We start from the raw sequence: 6,000 nt of genomic DNA on the forward strand, positions 1-6,000 counted from the left end.
AGAGAGAGAGAGAGGTTACATAAATATACTTGGGACAACTGGTCTCCGGCATGTCACCTTCGTAATTACCTCTCCATCCCCACCCTCCCAATACAGACCCATACTTAACCAGACCCTTACCTGCTACAGGCATGCTTGGAGTTTCTGCAAGTCAACAGGAATAAATAATACGGTTGTCCTCTGTCACTACTGGGCTACAGTCAATAGTTGATTATCTACGATGTGACTTAAAATAACCACTGATTGTAAATACTACATGTAGATTTACCAGTACTTGCAGCTCAGCTTTAAAAAAATATACTTTCAGACTACTACTAAGTAAAAGTGAACATCAGCAACTATTACACATATGTGTATTCTGTTTAAGAGGAATAATAAGAATAAGAATAATAAAAGACTAATTTCTCAGTTTAAATGACTTATGTAAAAAGACTTGTAACAAGAGCTAGCATGTCAGGAAATTTAAGCTAGTCAGTGTTGCATTTATTTGTTATGGTAGGGTTGTGTGAGGACAGCGTGAGGACTTTGAAAGGGTGGGAATATTAGAAATTACATTCCACTGAAATTCTGCAATTCAGCTCATGGCAGTGTTGTTTAAGTTTCAGTGGTATTGTTGCAACATTGATGCATGGTATTTTATCCTGTGAAAGAATCTTATGAAACCCCGCAAGGTGTTGAATCTTTAAACGAGAAATAGATTTCATGTTTAAAAGGGTCCAGAATCCTATAGTGCCTTAAAGAATAATCTCTTAGGGCTGGAAACTGATTTATGTAATGCCAGTTTTTTCCAAGTAAACCGAATCCAGAAATGAATAATAAGAAGATAGTAGAAAGTGTAAAAAGCTATTGCAGTAAGATTCAGCTCATGCTCTCTCTTTTTTTGTTTGTTTGTTTGTTTTTATTTTTTATCTCTGTCATTTATTTGGTTTGTTCATCTGCTTCACCAGTACGCTCACAAGCACACTTTTTTTATTTTTATTTTTAAAATCCAACCAACGCCTTTAAGCAAATACATCATGTATTTGTGTTACTTGAGAAAACACTGGAGTAATGCTATTCCTGGTGGCTTTGTGTGTGTGTGTGTGTGTGTGGGTAGATGGCGAGTCTTATCCAGTTTTTGTTTGTTCAGATTAATAGATAAATTGCTTCTTCCTTTAAAAATAGCTCTACCCTGCTTTATATTTGAGTGATGGATTTCTTTGTGTTAAACAGCAGGTTAGTACTATTTTGTATTTCTATATATGTATATAATAAGTGAGTAGCATATGCTCCACTGAAATAACATGTGGCTCACTCAGTACAACATATGCCTTAAACTATAACAGGCATAATAGCATTTCTCACTTCTAATCAACCAGTCCTCCTACGTTATTATACAACAATTTTCTTCTTACACTAAGCCTTCTTTCAGCTATAGGGTAAATGTGCGTAATATTTTCTCCAGGGTCTTTTACACTGTTGGCATTCTCTCACAGCCTCCTTAATGCCCTGTGTGCTAGAGACTGTTGTCTTATCCACTAACACTGCAACATAAGAATAGAAATTATTCATCAGTTTCAGCAAAGATTATACTGGAACCAGTGCTGCTTACTTTATATGTGCATGAGGTTGGCAGACTGTTTGGACACTCAAGTGCATTTTCATGCTGATGACACACTGATTTATTTCTGTGCTGGAAGAATCACAGTAGGATTTTGGCTTTATTTAGACATGCCCATGGTGACTAAGACGTGTATGACATAAACAAGTTTCCGTCATTTCCGAACTTGAAATTTTCAAAATATTTAAGTAAAGATTATGTCATTTTGATGGTTTCCGCCACCCAATGGGCCAATTTAGATCTTCCGGTCCTCTTGAAAAAATTGTTGTTTTGTAACTGAATTGCTACACAGTCCACATCAGGTGTGGAAGCTGACTGTACTTGGGCCCACATGCTGAGTAACTTGTCAAATTATTTGCTGTTTTTACTTTTGTGATATTCTGGAAATAGTTTTTATGGGTATTGATACATAAAACCAGATGTTTACAGGACAGGAACACTATAATTTTTCAGAATTGCTGCTAAAATTTGATAGGGACTGGGTGTTATCAAATTACTTACTCCCTTTCAGTGTTGTTTATGTTCCTAGTATGGAGATTTAGGTAAAAAAAATAAAATAAAATAACAATGGACACTCTCTCAAGTATACTGCTTAACTAGGCATAGCTACTGTCTTCTGTCCCTCATTATTTCAGGCACCACACTTGGTAACAAATAACATGATGCATATTGTGATCAGAAAGCTTCAGGGATCAAGTAAAACACCACTTCTCAGGGGAGACAAACTGTCTTGCAGTGATCTCAGAAACACCCATGGTGTGTTCAAATAGTGGGTCTTTTAATTGGAATAACTTTCTTCGGAAAGCATATGTGTTCTAAACATAGGGGACATCAAACAGTCAGATCCTATCACATGAACAAGTCACACTCCCAACTGGGGTATGAAGGGGAAGATCCACTGTGCAAGCTTTGAGGGGAGATGGGCACCATGGTGCACATCCTGGCAGGGTGTAAAGAGTTACTCACCCAAGGGAGATACCACTGCTCATGTCACTCATTAACACCCTGGAGCAGGAGAACCACCAGAAATGGCAAATCCAAGCGAGACAAATGGCAAACTGTCATGGGATATGACGGTGAACCTAGGAGAAAGATTGGAGTTCAGGTCTGGTTCAACTTGTCCAGACAACAACAGTATGTTGTTTTGCTGTGTATTTTGCTGGCTGTGGTATAGGAGGGAGGAACTAAGCTGGGGGCAGGCAGTGAGATGGCTATAACTGCTGACCTGCAAAAGAGAGGGTGGTTTGGTTTCTGGTTAAAACACAAGATGAATGTTGGACACCACCTGAAGACATCACATTCTGGCCAAAGCTTTTCTAAAACAGGTGACTGAAATGGAAATATCTTCAGAACTATGTTCTTTCAGTCATGTGTTTGCATGTCTTGACCTATATAATGGAGAGTCTTTATTATCTACTTCATCGACCCTCTCAATTTCATTTAAACATGGAAGTAAATTGAACATAACCCCTAATTTTCAACTGTAGGGCTTTTTCTGTTACACCTCTGTCCAAAAAAGAACAAAGTTCTTGGGTTATGTTAATAACTTTGTGAAACTCATGAGTCCCTTAGCTCAGAGAAGGAGGGGGCCTGCCAGAGGAACTCTATTTGGTATCCCACTGGCATAGTAATCAGTACTTACTCTCCAGTCTGTGCCCCACAGACTGTTATTTGATGTAAAGCATCCCATCATTTGCCCCTTGCCCTTTAGGCGTGTGCTGCCTCTGTGGTCTATAAGTACAGCTGTGTGAAAAGTCGCAAGCTTCCAAGCTCCTGGATCATCACATGTAAATTAGTCTGCTTTCTGGGCTTCTTATTATATTTATCAGTCATCACTTACCACTTATCAGTAGACGTATAGGCTGCCGGGCTTGATTTAATTTGACTCCAAATAAGTTTCTAAATCTGTTAGCCTAACCCACTGTGTTGGTATTTGCATAGCTGCATCAGATCTACATATTAGTGAAAATACAGGCAACTTATCAGACTGAGCAACAAACAGCATTTGGGAAGAAGGGAAAACTGTTCAACTATGCTAAAATAATCTAAAATATACAGCGAAAGGACCATATGACGTATGTGTGCTTCGACATGTGTGAAGAAAAGTGAAAGAAGGCTGTAAGACATCTGTATCTAATACAATTAGAGTGTCACAGTGTTAAATGAGTATGCAATACGTTAGAATCTGGATGATTCTCATTTCCCTTGCCAGTTAGGAAGTCCATTTACATATAGAAATGCTTACATGTATATTAAACATACTCTATATTGCAAATCAAGCTTTAGTCACAGCTAGTGTTAAATATTTACAACACATAAAATGTTGCTAAAGTTAGATTAGCATTCAGCTTTGCTAAATGCTTTTAAATCCTTTATGGTAAAATCTAGCTGGATGTAAAATGTATTTCTGGTTAGTCTGGTTAAATTTGCACTCAATCTGAATTACACACTATTCAGGTCTCTGGACTTAATAGTCATTGACAAAAGGGCAAGTGAGCAACATTCTCACTGCTTGTTTTAATTGGGGTTATGTGTTGACTGAAATTGAATGCCTTCCCATTGAACAGCTGACAGGACACTAATGCGTTGAGGTGCCGTGTCGATAAATTGGGGCTATGACATGAAATGACCTCTTAATAAAAAGGATAAAACTCAATTGACATTTTCACCATTTCATTCTTTTCCTCTGCTTGTTTATTTGTCTCCTTCTGTACACAGTATAAAACACAGTTTAAAAAAAACAGCTCTAAGTTCACATCCCAGAGGAGACCTTTGGCTAATTGTTCTGTCTGGCGCTCCCAGAAGTGAGGGAACAATGAGGACGGCTCTATTATCTGTCTGTATGTTCATAATAACAGCTGTTGGGTCACGCAACTGTTTCAACTATCAACTATTTTCTCTGCTCCATTGATAATGATTTTGTTTCCTATTTGACTTTAAATATTGACCATTATAAATCAACTCATTACAGAAATACTAATCCTCATTCTGCGACCTTTATACAATTACACAGTGTCTACTGAATTGTTTATTAAGAATAAATAAATGAATGTGTTTATGTAATCAGAACATACCTAATTATAATTTGCCGTATTTTGTTATAGGACACGTATTTGAAACAAATGACCAAGATAAAAAAAAATCTAAATAAAATCAATCAAGTACTCAATAGACTAAAAAAATTAGCCAAAGTTGTGGTATTGGAGGCAAGGTCCAAGGAAAGAAGGCTGCTGTAAGCTATAAGCTATCCTTCCAATTAAGTGTCAGCATTATGACGTGAATTATAATCTTTTCAGAAAATCAGCAAACTTCAAAATATCCCCTCACTATAATCTGCCAGTTACCATTTCGGTCACGTTGTAAATGCACAAACAGCCCGAGACCATGTTGAATTATAGCTACAATGCACATCATTATTTGTTCACATAGTGTAAACAGCACTCCATGTGCATACAGAGTATGCTCAATTCAGATGTGAGGGGAACACACCAGCCAGATAACACTGTGCTGTAAACACTCATAAATTCACTCAAGTGGCCTGCAACACACGAGAAGAAATATTTTTCCTTTGAAAACAGTCGTCCCCTCAAATCATCAGAGTGGTTGATTCAAGGTGATTGCCCTTGAAAAAAAGCAGCATCCAAACAGTGACCTCTACAGTCTAGAGATTTCCCAGTAGAGCTGCTCTGCTCATTCGCTGGCTGACCCGTTCTCTTTTGTCAGCACAAGCTTCTTTTCTCTGTCCTTCTTCCAAGCTTATTACAAATGAATGTGACAGCTGAAGAGAAAATGGGCCCATCAGTTAGCCGCACTGGAGTGCAGATATGATGGATGATGAGAAAGTTCCCCTCTAAACTTGGGGCTCTGACCTTCTTGCAGGTAATGTTACATGTATCCTGGCCTTTTACAGATAAAGAGGCAAACCTCATCAGCTTGGAGACCCAGACAGTTAGCAGCGCATCAATCCTGAGGATTCTTGCACAAGGGCCAAGGACACAACAATCCGGTAAATTGAAAAGCAGCAGAATTAAAAAGCAAAAGTGTTTTTTAAAAAATGTTTGCACTAAGTTTCCAAGAAACCATAAAAGACAAGTGCTGAATTTCAAGTGATGTATTTTACTGTTAAGAAAGCACCAAGGACTGAAATATAAAATCTGAAGTTGAAGTACTATTCAAAAGACAAAGAAGATTTATTTTGTAGATCAAGTGTGCTTTGAATGTAAATGTTGAAAAGTGTATATAAAATCCTGGTTTAATTTTTTTTTATATATGTTATTTATTCCACAGTTAATCAGTAACACTGATATCATTGGCTGTAAGCATTTAATTCCTTTTATTTGAAAAAAAAAATGTTATATTGCTTCTAGAAAATATACAGTACAGATACTAGCAAAATAACA

At 37.4% G+C, this 6,000-nt stretch overlaps 1 long non-coding RNA gene across 1 annotated transcript in view; it reads left to right on the forward strand.

Annotated features, from left to right (window-relative positions):
* The window catches only part of LOC131367572 (uncharacterized), a 44,427-nt gene extending 38,820 nt beyond the window's left edge, over window positions 1-5,607 (forward strand). The window contains exon 5 of the long non-coding RNA XR_009206951.1: window positions 5,511-5,607. This is a non-coding gene — a long non-coding RNA (uncharacterized LOC131367572). The remainder of the gene's footprint in view (window positions 1-5,510) is intronic.
* Window positions 5,608-6,000: the final 393 nt, after the last annotated feature.

Source organism: Hemibagrus wyckioides, linkage group LG17 (assembly GCF_019097595.1).
Source record: "Hemibagrus wyckioides isolate EC202008001 linkage group LG17, SWU_Hwy_1.0, whole genome shotgun sequence".
In the NCBI taxonomy this organism is placed as follows: domain Eukaryota; kingdom Metazoa; phylum Chordata; class Actinopteri; order Siluriformes; family Bagridae; genus Hemibagrus; species Hemibagrus wyckioides.